The following is a 17,876-nucleotide window of genomic DNA, read 5'->3' as shown; positions in this document are numbered from 1 at the left end:
AGAAATAACAAAAGAATTTTTTTTTCCTATGTTTCATCATTCCTAATATGCTGTCTGCAGCAAGCCATAGCTCAAGGAAAATGTTAAATCTTGAATGGCTGATGTAATTTATGCAGACTTGGACAATGATTACCTGTTATCTAGAAAAACAAAATAAAATAGGATTTAGCTTTATATATTTGGAAAATTGCCTCCCCCCAAACCAATGCACAACAGTTATCAGGAAAGCAAAAAAAAGGAAGATTTTATTTTGTGTTAACTAAAACAATTTATTCCAACAGTTTTGTTGGGGATGAAGGGGAGAAGCACTTGGCACAGTAACAGCCACCATTGAATAAACTGTCTTTACCTACTTAATTCAGAAGCTCTAGATAATTTAATGGAATGACACTGGGTTAGAAACCTGAGGATTCAGAACAATGAGCTATACAAATATTTAGATAGAAGTATAAAATTAGATTAGAACTGTGATCAATAACAAAATGATTGGATGAGCCTAGATGAACTATCTGGCCTAAAACACGAGAAGTTCACTGTCATGCTGAGCCTGACTGTGGGCCCAGCCTGATCAGACATTGCCCTGCAGCAGCTGCCCCTTAAAGTTCTGAGAATTCCATACAGGGTTACTTTTTTGCAGAAAAGAAAACATTTCAAGCCTCTGTTCAATTTTTCACAAGTCAGGAGTAGTGTAAGTCCAAAATTATTTAGCATTATATTCCTTGACGCATGGAAATGAAATATTCCTTTCAGGTTTATAATGAAGGCATGCTTTCCATTTCTCTTATCCTCACAACTATTATAATTGCAAAATACACCAGGGAATATATCCCAGTTATTTATCTATCATTAATAAATATAATTTATAGCAGAATTAAAGAAAACAGACATCAAGCAAGTAAGTGTGGAAACCAAGAGGGCTTTGCAGAAATGAAAACATATATATTGATTTGATTGGTTAGAAATTTTATAAGTTTTCTTTCTCTTTTTTCTGTCTTCTTTGCGTTTGTGACATTTGTTTCTCTGCGGGTTTATGAAGAAGTGAATTTGTTTCGTATCACCTAAAGATGCATTTTTAATTGATTTAAAACCAGCCACAAGCACTTCTTAGCCTTCAGTTACCTTGTTTGCCTCCCATATAAAACATTTATTGCTGTTTTCCTTTTTATCGCATTAATCATAAGAATTCCCTTAAGATGACTTCTTTGTTGCTCCAAATCTACCTGTAAGCTTCACCACTATGTCTTTCTCAGTCATATTTTTATTGCTGTTCAGCTTTTACTACATACTGCATTAGGTGCAGGTGCCTAAGTGCTGGCCCAAACTGACCCCATGAAGGGCACAGCTGAGCCCCTCAGCTCAGCAGAGGGCAAAGTGAATTTAGAAACAAAAAACAAAAAGGTGGAAAACATCAGAGGGAATGTCAAGGACAAGGAGCAGCAGAGGGGAGCTATTATGGACTGACCACAACTCCCCATTTCCTATTCTCTTGCACTGATAGGGGTAGGAGGTAGAGGAATTGGAAGGTAAGGAATGAAGTTGAGCACTGAGCCTAAGGAAGGGACAAAGATAGGGAAGTGACATTTTAAGGGGTATGTTCTCATTTCTCACTACCCAAATTTTGACTGTCAATACATTCTGTTTGTTTTCTGTGAGTTGAGTTTGGTTTGCCCGTGACCATACTTGCTAAGCAATCTCCCTGTCTTCATCTGTTCCATCATCTTTCTCACAGTATTTTCTCCCTCTGTCCTGAAGATGAACAGAGGGTGAGTGACTGGATGGGCACTTGGCTTGGCTGTTAGCCAGGGTTAACGCACCATACACGTTTACCTCTCTTTCTTAAAATTCTTCTATGCTACCTCTTGCTTACTCTTCTTAGTCTATCTGCAAGGTTTATTCTCCTTTGGGTCTTCTATTCTCTTTATGCATACAGATAATGCTCATTTCTTTGTGAATTGTACTCAGCTCTACAGAATTCTGCTGCTGCACTTTTTGTTTGAACTGATTAAAATCATTGCTTTATGTTCCTTCCTTATGAGTGCCAGTCATGTCACGACTGATCTGATACAAAGCTAATTGGAAATAGTACAGAAAGAGGTTCATATGGAAAGACTGTAACATTCCTGTGCACAGAAGTTATTACAGTCTCTGGATCTAGTTTGTGATCTACAGTGAGACTCTTTCAGTTCCAAACCCTCGATTGTCTGATTTGCCTTACTCAGAGCACAGTAATCAGCAAAAGTAAGCTGCTTTATACCTTCCTGGATAACAGACAATAAAGCTGCCCTACATTACTCAAAATATGTAGAACTGTTTCCTGGCATAGGCAGTTTAAAATTCTCCCTCAAGGTTAGAGAGTGTGTTTAACAACTGTGACCATTGACCAACCAGTGAACCATTATAGGTTCTGTTTGGAGACACCCTCTAAATGTAGTTATTTTCACATTGACATTCTCATGTGCATAGGTATAAGTAGAATCTTTCTATTTTTTGCTTTGCAACAACTATCTGGTAACGTATTTGAACCAAGTTGTTCTGTGATCCTGACTGGGGGACAGGTATGGAGTCCAGTCAATGGATTTCTTTTGCTACTTACTATACAGCAACATTAAATAGATCAGACAGCTGAGAGTTTTATTGATTATATTCACAAACATTGAGGTCAAGGGAATTTTTATCCGAATAAGGCAAATAAGATTAGGTTCCTTAAAGAATTTTTGTGGGTTTTTTTTTTTTTTTTTTATACGTTTGAAGAAGCTTTATAGGTGTACCATAATAAATTTGTGTTGTAAAGTATACAATTCTACATGGGATTCTTTTTGCGTCCTGAGTTTAGCTTATGGTTTACTACCTGTCAGGTTGTGACTTCTTCCAAAATGCCACACACGTTAACTTGGCTTTCCCCAGACACAATATATGCTAATTTTGACATATTGTTAGGGAGTTTTGATAGTTTCTTCCAATTAAAATTTCCTCAGTTTTAACTTTTCTCTACAACTCATGTGTGAGTGCACGCTCCCCCATTGCAACATTAAAACAGTAGTATGCAAGTAATTACAGTTCCACATTTACATTAAGTAAAATATCTTTATTTTTTGATGCCAACATGTCCTTCTCTTTCTGTTTCTTCTATAATAAATATAAATAATAGAATATAATAATATAAATATAAAGTAATAATAATTATATAATAATATAAATAATTTTAAAAAAGACAAATGGAAAACAAAACAGCTATTTAACACTTACATACTGAATGGAAATGCTAGACTCCAGGGGCTAAGTGTATATTGCCCTCCATTTTCTGTGCTGTAATAATTTTTTTAAAAATGTGAGTTCTCCAAAAATATTCCTTACTATAAAAATTTCAGACACAACAATCATGTAACTTCTTCTGAGCTCTCTAGTCATGAAGCAGAATGCACATTACTCCATGAATAAAAGAACCATAGACAAGAATGCATTTTATAGGCTTTTTAATTTTATTTTTTCTTAACTTTCATGTGGAGTTGCATTTACTTTCACATCACTGTAGTTCATATGGTTTCAGCTGCAGTGAAGCAAAAAGCATTTTCTGGAAAACCTGTAGATGTTTTGACAATGATTTTTTTTTTAATTTTAAAGGAGGTGTTTATTAAACATTAACCAGCTCAAATTACATATATTTGAAGCTTCTTCTTTCTTCTTTTTTTTTTTAACTAGATTTTAATTATTCTTATATAGCTGCTTGCTGCTTGAACTAACAGAATTTATTGCAAATTAAGTATAAAATGACATGAAAATCTAGTCCTGTTTAATTCTAATACACTATTTAGTACTATGTTTTGATGTTTTGTATTCAAACTATGGCTACCTAAATACTTTATAAGAACCCCAAACCTGATGAAGTTAGTATAATTAATCACTAGTTAATAGATTTAATCAAGGAATGATACATTTGTTCAAATGGTAAGGTTATATATTTTCATAATGACTTTATAATCGGATTTTAGGTGTTTCTCTTTGACAGTGGTCTTCAGGTACCGGCTTCTTTTCATCATTCCACTAACAATAGACTATCAATATATTAAAAACAGGGTACTTTCAGATGTTATCTGACTACATAAGAGAATTTTTATTCCACTTAAAAAAAGAAATAAAATGAACTATCTCCTGATACATCATTTTCTGTGGTAGTCAGGTTTCCAACTACAAAAGTGTATAGGTGTCAGAAATGCAAGTGGTATTTCAGCTACCAGAAAAAAAGATGGCAAATCATAGCCAAAAATTATATTTGTAAAGTATTTATTGAGTTATTGATGAAACTTCATCATAATTTGTAGTTGTTATTGTATAACAAAAATGTACTAGGTTCAGCTCCTAGTCCACTTTCTTTAATTAAGTGAGAAACCCTCAGGTAAATGCTCATTAGGGAGCGCTTGTGCTTCCTAGAATGCAGGGGCACTTCTCTGGGGCTGTAAAGATGATATTAAACATTTTTCATGACACACTGCTTTTAGTTGTTTCTGGAACAAATGCCAAAGGGGAGGACAGATAAGGTCTAAATAGCCCTTCACCTAGCATAAATTAGTTAGAAACAATCTCAGCACTGGATCAAGCTAAAGAGTTGGAAACATTTTTATTAATTATAGGTAAAAATTATTCCTGTCCTGGGCATAGTATTTTAAGTTAGAAATCTTTAAGGATATGAATCACTGAGCTTTACTGTGGGGGTTAAACTACAGCCTAATTTTTTTTTTTTTTTTTTTTTTTTTCTGGTATGAGAGCCTGGACCAAAATCGCAAGATTTCCTTTTTATATAAACCCATCCAGTTAGTGCAGGTGGTAGTGAAATTCTAATCCACAATGCTTCTATATATACACATATATGTTAAAAATATAAATAAAAGTACTATATTATTAAAATAAGATTTGTGTTGATGATATGACATGTTATCCCATTGTCTGCTCAAGAATTCTGCTTGGTATTTCATGTACAATAACAAAAAATTCCCATAGCATTCTGCTATATTTTTTAGGTCTTTTAGGAATAATGCCAAAGGGCATTACCATTTGGTGGATGTCACTAGAAAAAATATTGCTCCTTTTTGACAGCATTTAATGATCCAGGTCACTACCCTGAACAATACCTAGTGGCTTTGTCAAGTACACAAAAGCTTACTTCAAAAAGAGTACAGAAATGTGAGCTTTTTCTTTTGAAGGAAAATGTGAATCCATTTCAGACGCTTATTTTTCATACTTGCACAAGTGTATATAAAAACAAAGTAAACCTACAATAATTAATTCAAAACTGCTTTCTTCATTTATCCTCATAAATGTTCTATAAAGGAAACAAGGAAATAATGCATTGGGGGCTATATAAAAAGCCATCACGAAAAAGGAAATGGATTAACTGTAGAGCTTTTATAAACTAATTTTTACTGAGTTTGCTGTATAAGTAATTGAAAACTGAACAGAGATATTATACTCACAGTAAATATGGTAATTATTATAGGCTTTGAGTTATCAAGATATTGCTTATAATTATTAGAAAGTCAACAAAACCTAGTTGTAAAATTAACTTTTTTTCTTCTCTCTCTTAAATGCTAAAACATAAACAGGCTACTTTCTAAAAAAAACCAGTGTTTTGATAATTGAAATCACTAACTTTTGAATTTTTATATTTTGAAGACTTAGCTAGTTTCAAATAATTTTGAAGCAGGTCTTTCCAAGAAATAGCTTATTTTAGAGTAATGAAAAAAATTAAAGAAATATGTCTCTGCATGCAGATACTGTTAAAATAGTTAAGTGAAAATTTTTTTTTTCTCTTTTGAGTTTTAAGGATAAAAAAAATTTTCCATATGACATGTTGCCTTGTTAGTGTCACAGAACACAGGCCTCAGACAACACTGAGCACTCAGTCGGCTCCTTGGATGATGTAAATAAATGTAACTCTATTGAAGGCACCAAAGCTACATGTATCAACAACAGGTAAAGATCCAGACTTTTATATTCACCAGGCTTTCCTTCTCCTTTTCAGGTGCCTCTACAAGAACTTCTGCTTTCACCTCATGTACAAGAATTCCACCTAAATTCACATATATCAAAACAAACAAACAAACAAACAAACAAAACACAAAAAAACAACCTGCAAATAGCCAATGAAACTGAGATCAAGGTTCTACTTGCGGATGACAGTGTCTGTGCGTAGATGTTCGCATCTGAGCTAGTGATCAGGTAGGTCATTTACAAGTTATATATCTACTGTCAATTGAATGTCTTCAAGTATCTTTCCATTCACCATACCGCTAGGATTCTGCTGTCCTATAGGTTCTGCATTGAATTTACATTGATAAGAGGTATCTCTGATAACCTAGACCACCTAAAATAATGTAAGATGTTTTCATGCAGGGAACTGACCATTTTCTTATTAAGCATGAGGGAGTTTAAAGAGCAGTTCAACCCTCTGTAACATGGCAATTTAAGGTGTGATTAAGAATGGAAGTATTTAGTGCCATTTTTGACACTTCTGGAGAGCTGTGGCTAAAAGATACAAAGTAAAACCTACAGACAAACTCATCCTTCTGAAATGAAGAGCTAAGTGAAGCCTAACAGCGTAACTCAAGGTATTTACAATGACAACATATGTCTCTGGGAAACTCAATCCTGTTTGGATTGCTGATCAGCTAAACAGCTTTTGAGGATCTATTTGCAACATTGACAATATTGACAAGATAACTAGATATCCATTGGTGTCCTAATCTGTGAGCTAAATCCTACCCTGAGTGATGATAGTAATTTAGCCATTACTTTTCCTAACCCCTTTCAAATGCTACAAATTCATTTGATACTGAATAATAGCAAAATCCATAGCCAGGCACAGTTCTCTAATTATTAATTACTGCACCTTGTTTATGATGTACATGATCTAGATACGTGCATGGGACCTCAGCTAATCTGTGCTGGGAGTACTTTGCTAATTCTCATCACCAGGTTTAAATTCTAATCCAAGGACAGAAGTAACTGAGTAGGCAGTTTGTGGGATGGGTTTTTGCTGGTTTTCAGTTTTTTTATTATTTGAAACAAACAAAACATTTTGAATACAGATAAAAGTACCCAGCTATTTCCATGGCTCACATCAGAAAACCTTAATATGTAAGTAACAGGGGATGTAGACATAGAGACCTTATAGACCTATTTTAGGAAGTGTACCATTAAGGTGTGGCAAACTACCAACCCTCTATGTAATGCCGAAACAGGGTTTTGTTCTTTTCATGAAGGTTTCACCTTCATGTTTTTATAGCTGAGCTATGGCTTGCTATCTACTAATAACTAGCAAAGACAAAGTCAGATAATATTGTTAAAGGTAATGTGTTTCATTTAAATAAGTAGTCTGTGGTTTGGTCCTTTGGAAGACCAAACAAAACTGCAGTCAAATTAACCCATCTGTTTCCAAATGTAGTTAATCCATTTATTGATGGCTAAAAAACATGAGTATGATGGACTCACTGGGTATTCTTTCGTGTTCACAGAAGAGTTTTACAAGCATGTACAAAATATTGCATAAGGCAAGTCAAAGGTCAGATGACATGAGTATGAGAAGTTTTGGCTGGAATTTTTCTGCCAGAGCCAAGTTTCACTAAGAAACAGTATTTTATTAAGATCCAGAACATTCTGTCTAAACCTGTAACTGAATTTAAAGTAGCATTTCAAGATTTTGTGTAGGTTCCTCCCAAAACTAACTTAGAGTAATGAATACTAGAGGATGAATGTCAATGGCATGGGATTTTTAGTTTCCAGCACAGAAATGAGCACTTTCAACATAACACAGCTGGTGTGTAGGACCAGCATTCTCACAGTCAAAAGGCTAGTAGCAGCAAATCAGCTTCAGAGGTCTAAGAAATTTAGTCAGCAAGGTCTAAGAAAATTCTAACATGCTAGAAATTTGGAAGAAAAAACATTTAAGTAGCTTTAACCCACTTGGGACTCCCCCTGCCCCCAAACATTTCTTGTTTATCAAAACCTATGTTTTTCATCTTGACGCTTTGATCTAGACAAAATACAGATTACATTAATATGAGATTTCATCAGAAATATTTATTTGGGTTAAAAAAAAATAAATCTCCTTTTCATGTTATTACAAATATCCCCCTTTTCTTCAACCAATAATGTACCTGAAGACAGTAACGTGCATGGATATTAAGCCCCGATTTGTAAAAATGAAATAAAATATGAAACAAAAATCTTATATAAATTAATAGTTGTTGGCACAAATTACAGCATTTAAACATGTAACTGGATGACAGAACCTGAAAATTAACTATCTCAACAGTTGCAACAAATGCAATCATTTGTTTTGCAATTATGTGTCCACACAGTTGATTCTGGAAAATGACTGCAGGTGCAAAATTGAAGCCTGGGTTATGTTACTTTTTAAAGCATGGTCCTTAATGTAATTTGTGTTTTAATATGCGTCTGCAGCATATATTGTAATTGTTTCTCTAGAGCTCATATTTATGATGTGAATACATAATATCAGTAGCGCAGATTGTATACCATAACTCCAGAATGTCAATTGTGTTTTAGAAGGCCTATTGATTGGGAAGTAGCAATTTGTATGACATGCAGAAGCTATGGAAGTGTTTCAGCATCTTTTACCTTATAAAGTTCAGTAGTTTATATCATGTATTATCCCTAGTTAACTTTAAGAAATATTGCAGAAACCTAGAAAATTGCATCCTGAATCTAAAGTTCTTCATTTGGTTTAAAACTTTTCTCCACCACCATGATGTTTTAAGTGCAGCTTTTAGTAAAAAAAAAGCTTTTCTTTTAATCATCTTTTATTTATTTTATCTCTTTGTTATTTCTTATCCAGTGACAAAAACCTGGATGACAAAAGAACACTTTTGAGGCCTAGAAACTATAAAAAATATTCCAACTCTCTTGCTCACCACTCTGCAAATACATCCATCTCACTACTTGTTTACCACTGCTTTTACTTAGAACCTGGGGAAATGCTTCAGAAGCTCCATTTACAACATTGCAGGATAATATGGCAATCAGAAACTGTGCAGAAGAAACCATTAAATCCTTTTTCACTCAGTTTTCCATACTGTGGATGTGTACATTTGCAAGTAAATCTGGCTAAATGATGCATTTTCTCTTCATCCTTCCCTTCTTGCACCCATCCTTCTTTTAATTGGAATGAGAAAAAATGCAAAATTATTGTCTGTCTGGGTTCTCAGGTGTTTTTTTTTCCTCATGCAAATTGTGGTTTCTAGAAATACATGCAACAACACACTCAGACCCACATGAGCTTTTGGATATTTGCAAACTGTTCTCTTTTCTCCGGGGGAGAGTCTATTATATCAAGTGTGCATCTAATGTGTGACATTGCTACTATTTCTAAATAGTGCATATTATTTTTAAAGTAGGACAATGATACTGAATGCTGGACTGTAGATATTAAAAGGAAGGTATTCTTGACTTCTGAACTGCAATTAATCATTCCTATGATGAATGAACAATTGATAAATAAATATGAAAGGAAAATATGTTACTGGGAATTTAATAACTGATTAGAAAATTTAGAATTTATATCATGAAATCTTTGTCCTATTCTCCAAATTGACATTAAAAAAATCAACCAAAAAAAAAAAAAAGAGGGTTTAGAAACTACAAAACTCCTCACCTTCACAAAATTTCTAAAATTGCCAGATGTATTGAGTTGGCTTACAATGCTCTCCTTTTTCTTTTTTTTTTTCTCTAGTAATGTATTATTTTTCCTTTTTAACACTGACATTACTTATAGGTCTATTTTTCTGAGTTCATTAATTATGTTGAACAACAGAAAGATGAATACTTTCATTATCATAGTAATTTCAGTGCCACCACTAGGTGCACTAGTCAAAGAAAAGTGTCTCCTAAAAGAAAATAGGTACTCAGACTACAGTTCCCAAAGGGCATTTTAGCAAGAATAAGGAGTTCAGTGTTTTGCTCAACTGAGTCTATTAAAACTCTTCTCAGTTGAAATTGGTTTTGGACAGTTCAAATTAAAAAAAAAATCAATTACATATAAATTATTTTAATAGAGCATACATATATATGTATGTATGCAGATATGTATGTATAAAATTCATCATTAAAAAAAGTCATCATCGTAGAAACGCCAGTTTTCACTTGTGAATGATTCTAATAAAAATTTTTTAAACAGCTTTCCTCCATAGCAATATCGGATACTAAGACCAGATAATCCCAGATAGAAATTACTCTTTTGCAATATTTAGCCAGCTCTGTTTGTAATACAGTTTGTGCTATCATGTACTACAGTCTGCAACCAATCCCATTTTTACCAGGGGAAGTAATGGTACCACAGCTTGCTTGTTATTATCAGTTTTTATTCTGCTTTGACACATGGAACATCAGTACTTTGCAGACACAGCATTTCTTTCAAAATTAAGTTTCTTTCTTCCTTAGTGTTTTCATCAATATTTTTCTGTAATCCATAATATATTTATAAACTGCATCTTTACTATGTGATACTTAATTCATGTGATCTTACAGTACTATCAATTTCTCACCAGTTTCCTGATTACCAGAGCCGAAATGCTCTTAAAGTTATTTGTCAATAAATAGCGAAAAAACCTGAAAGCAAAATTGCTAATAAGACAGATAGATAAAAATAAACCAACTCCAGTGTAAAGAATAGGTCTTCATTTAGGGAAAATCTGCTGCAACTGAAGTGACTGAATTTTTGATGCTGATTTACAAAGGAAAAAATATTTCTTCTTAGGCTTGCACTGAAGGTTAGCTTTCTATTTGAGAAGAGCCCTTGCTTTTGGACTTTGCAATATGCCTTTTCAAGAGCTATCATGGCACTATCAACTTTACTTACAACTGAACTATCAAGGGATTAATTTCCTTGACAAAGTTTAGTTCTAGTGGGTAAATATTAGAGCCTTGATCTGCTTGAAAATCAGCAAACTACAGTTGTGGTGAAAAAAAAATAAAATCAATAAAGTAAAATTTGAAAAAAACCCCACTATCATGAACCAAATGGGTACACAGTCCTTTAATGAAAGGCAAACTGAAGTTTTCATTTTAGTTTGACAGTTGCATTGATGGAAAAATCTTTAATCCAATATAAGACTGTGTGGAGAAGGGATGCAAATGTGCATTTCCATTACACTTATGGCCATGTCTGTTACACGCTTGCAGGGTAAGAATAACTTTATAATCTACTAGTCTTATAGGAATTTTTAAAAACACTGTTTCTGGGTATCTTTGGGTAATTAATAACACAAGTATCTTAAAGTGAGTTTTTCAAAGACACTTATAGATGTAGACAGACATCCACTGAAATTTCTAAATTACATTTTTAGGTATTTTTTTGAGTACTCATTTGTGCCCTTAATGTCTAAATAATTTGAAAATATACATGGTTCTTTGTCAAACTAAATGATGTAAAAGATGAAGTCCTTTTTGCCAAATATAACCAAAATTTAACCCAAAACTCTGCAATTCTCATTTGCATAAATATCAGCAAAAAGCACAATATATAAACTAAGTAGATAAATTCCCATTTAACCATAGAAAAGCAGGAAAAATACTGAAGGAGGGAAGTTTTTTAAAAATACAATAAAAAATGGGAATATCGCAAATACTGCTACTAATTATCAACAGATGAAGACTAAAAGTAGACTTACCATTGCAAATACAGTGCACTTTCAAATCAGACATCACATCATGAATTCTGGGCGCTTGGCTGCTGAATTCTGGTATTCAGTATTTTTATTCAAATATCTCTAAAGGCTGATATTTCCTCTATATCTGAAAACATAAGATACAGCTATAACTCTAGTCAAGCTAGATAAACATTCCTAAAGTACACAATCACCCTCCAGAATTTTAGCCAACTTCACTAAACTTTTAGTGATAAATTTTATAAAAGCTTGGTTCATTTTTCATCATTATAGTTGGGATCACTGAAACCACAAATACCAGACAATCGAAAAAAACTTTTTTTGCTGCTCCCAGCACGATTTAAGAATGAAAGAGTTTCAGAAAAGCTTTTTACACTTATAATAGGAACAGAACAAATCCTACAAGCTCTGTAAGATTATCTGGTCACTATGTTCCTACAGAAAAGAACAGGAAAAAAAAGATACTGTCACACAAAATGTACCAGTAATGAATTTTGAAATGTCCAAGGGCCAATGAGTAGAGGGAAAGTAACTTATCTTCCTAGGCAGCTGATTTTGTCTCTTCTTCTTATACCCAAAATTCATTTCTCCTGCTAAAATCATTCCTGTTTCAAGCACTTAATAAAAGTCTTCCTCACATCAAGAAACAGCGAAACTTATTTTAAAATGTACATCTGTCTCTTTGATTTTGTTGTCTTCTTTGCTATTTTGAATCTGAAGCTTTGCTTATTTAATAGGTATACAGAAATTTAGAATATCAGAAAACATAATCTCAACATAAAAAAGTCAAATTAAATGACCTGTTTAAAAAAAAAAAAAAATCCTCTCTAAAAATCCAGCATGTAGCCCCCGAAGTCCCATCTGCTTTTAGATATTCTGATATCAGAGGAGGATCCTCAAAGTTTAACTACTGATATTAAAAGTCAAGCATCATTATTATCTGACCTTGCATAGTGGCAAGTGGCAAGTAGAAAGATGATTCTAGTAGTTCATAAATGACCTGCCTTTGTATCAGTAGGAAGACAAATTTGTTGCTTGGTTGCATTTTCACATTTCTACATTATGTTCATGAAAAAACCCACAAACAGTAAAAAAAAAAAAAAAAAAAAAATTGAAAAAATAATCTATCTATCGACTTCTAAAGTATCCAGTAAAGGAAATCTGTCAAGGGAAGTGTTTTGAGAGCAGTAATCAAGGTTCCTGGAAAATCACTTGTCATAATCACTAACCATAACCCTTTCTCTGTCCAGTGGAGAGGGAAAAATACCACACACACTACTGCAAATAAAATTCATTGACTCTATTGCAGGCAAAGAGTTTGCTCAATATGTTACTAAACTCTAAAGATTTAATTTGTGAATAGAGCCACAATACTCATTCAGCTCAAGTATATGAGTAGGATTGATTCTGCTACCGGTAGTTAAGTTCCTCCACCACAGGGTAATTCCCAACACATGAGATATTGTCCAGGATGTGGCAAAAGGGAGTATAATACTGCCCACCAAGCTCCAACCTGTGTCTTGGCAGATATGTAAATCAGGCGCCCTATGCACTGCAGCTGAGAGTAAGAATAGGCTAGACTCATAGCTCAAACTCATGCTGCAACTCTCTCTAAAAATATGCATATACGGAAGGTGAGAAAGCGACAAAGCCATTACAAAAAAGTGTCTTATGATGTTTTGATTTTTTTTTTTTTAAATTTTTCAGCTAATTGGGAGTTGAAAATTTCTTCCAGATGCCCAGAAATACGCTTTCAGCTGATTTGTTTGTTCATTTTATTGGAAGACTAACTGAATAATTGTATATTGGGTCAATTGTCTGTAGCAATGAAAAAAAATCTAGGAGATCAAATGAACTTTTTTAATGGTTGCACATTTTGCCACAGTAACATAGTTACAGCATCTTAATGGTCAGTTTAATCTATATTTTTTCATTTTAAATGTATTGATAAAGCTATATATGTTTATATAAGACTTGCATGATAATTACTTACAACAACAGAAGACAGTATAATTTTTTTAAAGACATTAATATGGCCATTATATTTTCATCTTTCAAAATAGGTTCTTTTTTGTATTCAGTCAGTCCTTTTTGGAATCATGCTTCAGTTATGACTCAGTAATGACTATTTTCTTACTTAGTTTTGGAAATCAAAAATGGACAAAATTTTCTTAAAGTGGGTCAACAAGTGAGTTGCTATGGGAAACAGAGATATTGAAAAATCTCTGCTTTCACTGCACGAGACAAATGTCAGTTGCAGTTTTGCGTGCCTCCTGTGAGGCTCCTCCTTTAAATTGCATTATATTTTTCAAGGCAAGATGCCTGACAGGGGTTATAAACATATATCATTGATTTATATAGAAAAAAAATTATATGCAAGATGAAGGAATGCCGTTTGTAAAATAATAATTAAAAAAAAAAATTCAGCTTCTATTAGCTATAAATTAAAAGTACATTGAAAATATGTTTCGATATTTATCTAGTGAAAATATTTATCTTTCTTCTATATAATGGCTTGTAACAATATGAGGTTACAAGGTCTATTACCTTATATGACAACAACCATCTTCATAGGCAGTGGGAGTGGAATAGAACTGCCCTTAGAAAATGCTCATTAACTTCTTTTCTCCTCCCACTCACCCTGCCAAGAGCACGGTGGAGAAAGGGGGAAGGATAGTTGTAAGAATAATGGTATCAGTCAACTTGATCGTTACATTATTTTTAAAGTTTTAGTTTTTAGACCTTATACCACATGTTCCAGCGCTTCATAATATGACGGTGTCAGTCCTTTCTAATAACCTATTTTGCTATTTTTTTCTAATATTTTGAGATTTTTAAAAGAAATTTAAATTGTGTTTTACATTACTGACAATGTTATGGTTGTACATTGATGCCCTTATACATTATAAATGACAGTAGAGACTATTGATCTCTCAAGCCACAGAGATGTAATGCTAACAGATTTACTTTAGATACGTTTTCTCTCTTGATGCAGTCTGAACTAGGTTCTTTCTAGAGCATGAACACTGTGAATTTAGACTTTTATAGACCTTTGTCTGTATAGGTTGACCTGCCTCCAGGCATGTTAGTACAATCTTACCTGGAAGTCAGTCATATTGACTACTACTGCTGGAAAGGTCAAAGTAGGACCTTTTATATAATTTCTAGGCAATCTGTGCTGGTCGCCTGCTTGTAGGCTTAAGCTGTCTGGAAAGCATCTGCATATCAAGTGCTCTGGGAAGTATTTTTAAGAACTGTATTACATTTCCTTTATATGTAGCTTCAGAGCTCTTCCCAACAAATCTGAGCTGATCCTGCGCAGTAGAAATTTTGACTTCCTGCCTTCCAAGAATAGTACAACTCTAAGATTACCTCAACATTTAATAAAAAAACCACCCCAGATACTGCATACTAAATGCAAATTTACAAAGAATTAATCAGAGTGCAATGAGTACAAGTATTCATTGTACATAAAGTATATAAAAGTTTTTTTCAGACAATGCATCTGAATCACTGACCTACCTACTTCTCCTTTCTATACTTAGACCAAAAGATAGCAAGTTACTTTGGGAATATACATTTGTATTTTGAATCAACCATTAAATTGCCTTGAAACAGTACCCTTGCTTGCCACCCCACCCTCTCCACCCCCTATCCCCCTACTCCTCACTCAAAATGTACTTCAGCATGCATGGACTACACCTTTAAGGTTTTCTGTAATCCAGAGGATTACAACCCTATGAAGAAGAGTTAGGTTCATTGTGATTAGTAGCTGTATCTTTTTATTTTTAATAAGAAAAATAATTCTAGTGACATTTTACATAAAGGAAATTACTTGAATATAAGCAACCTTGCTTTCTTTCAGACACATGGATCAGGAAAAATCTATGTGACCATGAAGCCAGACTTTTGCTCTAATTAGTGTTTATGAGTTCTGTGAAAGCAGATAAGAGGTATTTGAAAACCTAGAAATTTTCCTTATCAGGCACAGATGAAATCTATTGTTCTGTTTCCTGGCATTTCAACTGCATTAATGAAAGTAGTAATAGCTGCAAACCCCATGCCAAATAGTCACTATTTGTCCTTTAGAAAAAGAAAATCAGAAAAACTAATGAGTGTTGCAGATATTAATGATTGTTAGGAAAGTGTAATAAAGGGCTCATTTTCTAAAGCGCTGGCAGGCTTTTATGTCATTATACATGAATGACTAATGTATTCAGAGGAGAGTAGCTTTGATATTCAAGGAAGAAATGATGAGCAGCAGGAAAGAAGGGTGCTAGGAAAGCAGCTTTTCACAGGACCCAGATACCAGGGTTGTGTGTAATATGTGATTTGAACAGATGTGAAAATGGATTACTTTTCATGAACGGTAACAGTAGCATGCCATTTGAAAAGAGAGGTAGATCAAACACGTCCAGTGGCTGAAATATATGAGGATGAAAGTGGCATGCGAATGCAAATAGGAATTAAAAGAATAGACCAAACTAGAATTTAACAACTTGTAGAATAACATACAGGCATTCTTATATTTTAAGCAGTTTTGACGGACACTTACTATTTTGGCTCTCAACAAAATTCCATGAATTTTTACATAGTAATTAACTATGTTTTAGTAAAATATTACAACAGAAGGCATGAGTGTCAATAATTAAACTGTTAAACTAGTATACCTCATGATTTACTAGCTAGCCCATTGTTCAACTCTATTTCTTTAGTTACTCTGTAAAAAAAACAATACATTAAAAAATAATAATAAATGCAGCTCCCATTCATTACTATGAAATAGCAGGGAGATGGTGCTGAAATAAACTGTTAATTATGTAACAGTGATTGCTGTTTTCCATTAAGCACAGTGATTTTTCTTTTCTTCTTTTTTCTTCACCTACTATGCTATCTTTCTATCAGAAACAAGGTTTAAGCAAATGCTGAATGAAGCCACTGGGAATTCTTTCATTGAATTTAAGGGGGGTTGAAGTTGATTCATTGTAAGAGTGCTCCAGAACCAGGAAACATCCATTTCGCTCTGAAGTCTTTCATGGTATTTTTATAGTGTTTACAGCTTTGAGTACAGAAATTACACTTGTGCTAACTTTTGAGAATTTAAATGAAATTTAAATACAGCAGATATCTTAGTGTTATCAGCTAGACGGGATATATTTCATATTGAAAATACAGTAAAAAGTATTTTTATATTTAGTGGGGAAGCTCTCTAAAGTGAAATGAAAGAAATTAATGTATTTTTATAACAAAAGGAGCTAATACACAAATTGTCGTTCTATAAACCATTTATAGGTTTGCATAATAAGACAAAAATTACAGAATTTTTTATAATATATAATTATCTGCTACATTACATTAGACTTCTTAAATTATTCAGGTTTCTACCCGAAACTAAAATGCTTAAATTCAGGTATCTATGTGGAGGTGGTTACCTATAATCTACGTTCCCATGTGTGGAGAAATTTGGCATGGTCCACCTCCTAAAAAAAATAAGTATTTTTTGCTTTTTAATACTTGGTGGGGTATCTGAGATATCCTTATACTGCTGGCAGATTAAGACTTGCAATTTTCTGAAAGAGCAACTGGATGGTAAGATGAATACTCTAGAGCAAACTCCAAGTTTGGAAAGCTAAGTAGAACTCCTCATTTCAAGGGGCTGAATCTGTACTGTTTTTTTTTTTAATCTTGTCTTACTTCTCCTGCTGTCAGATGGGACATATTTTTTATTATAAATAATCATAGGTTAAAAGCCTAATACTATTTTTCAAAATCTTTGAAATTAAATATTTTTTTTGCCTTTCTTTTTGTTAATACATGTGACAGTACATGAAACTCAAGGTTTCAGAAAGGTCTATCTGCCCATACAGACTCTTTATTTTGACTCACATCTTTCTTTGAGCATTTATAATTTTATGTATTAAAGTAATAAATATAAGATACACAAGTACCTTAAGTTAAAGGATGTCTATGTTACAATGGGCCAAGGGACAGATTTTCAAAATTGGGTGTACTCCACAAATTATAAGGTGTACCAATTAAAATAAAATCAAAGCAAGACTTTGTGTATGTGTGTCTGGGACAAGTTTAAGTCAAAATGGTGTATGCCTATTTTACTCTATGTTGGAAAATTAGTTTGTTTTTTTTTTTTTTTTAGATATAACCTACACATATTCTTTTTTAGGGAAAAAAGAACTAAAA

At 33.3% G+C, this 17,876-nt stretch overlaps 1 protein-coding gene across 7 annotated transcripts in view; it reads right to left on the bottom strand.

The window, feature by feature from the left end:
• The window catches only part of MGAT4C (MGAT4 family member C), a 389,392-nt gene that overhangs the window by 51,922 nt on the left and 319,594 nt on the right, over positions 1 to 17,876 (bottom strand). The window lies entirely within an intron of this gene.

The sequence above is a fragment of the Pezoporus wallicus genome, unplaced genomic scaffold (assembly GCF_028554395.1).
Source record: "Pezoporus wallicus isolate ANWC-B61680 ecotype Strahan unplaced genomic scaffold, APGP_CSIRO_Pwel_v1 contig_5069, whole genome shotgun sequence".
Lineage (NCBI taxonomy): Eukaryota > Metazoa > Chordata > Aves > Psittaciformes > Psittacidae > Pezoporus > Pezoporus wallicus.
The sequence above is the reverse complement of the archived record's forward strand: the minus strand, read 5'-3'. Positions and strand labels throughout refer to the sequence as shown.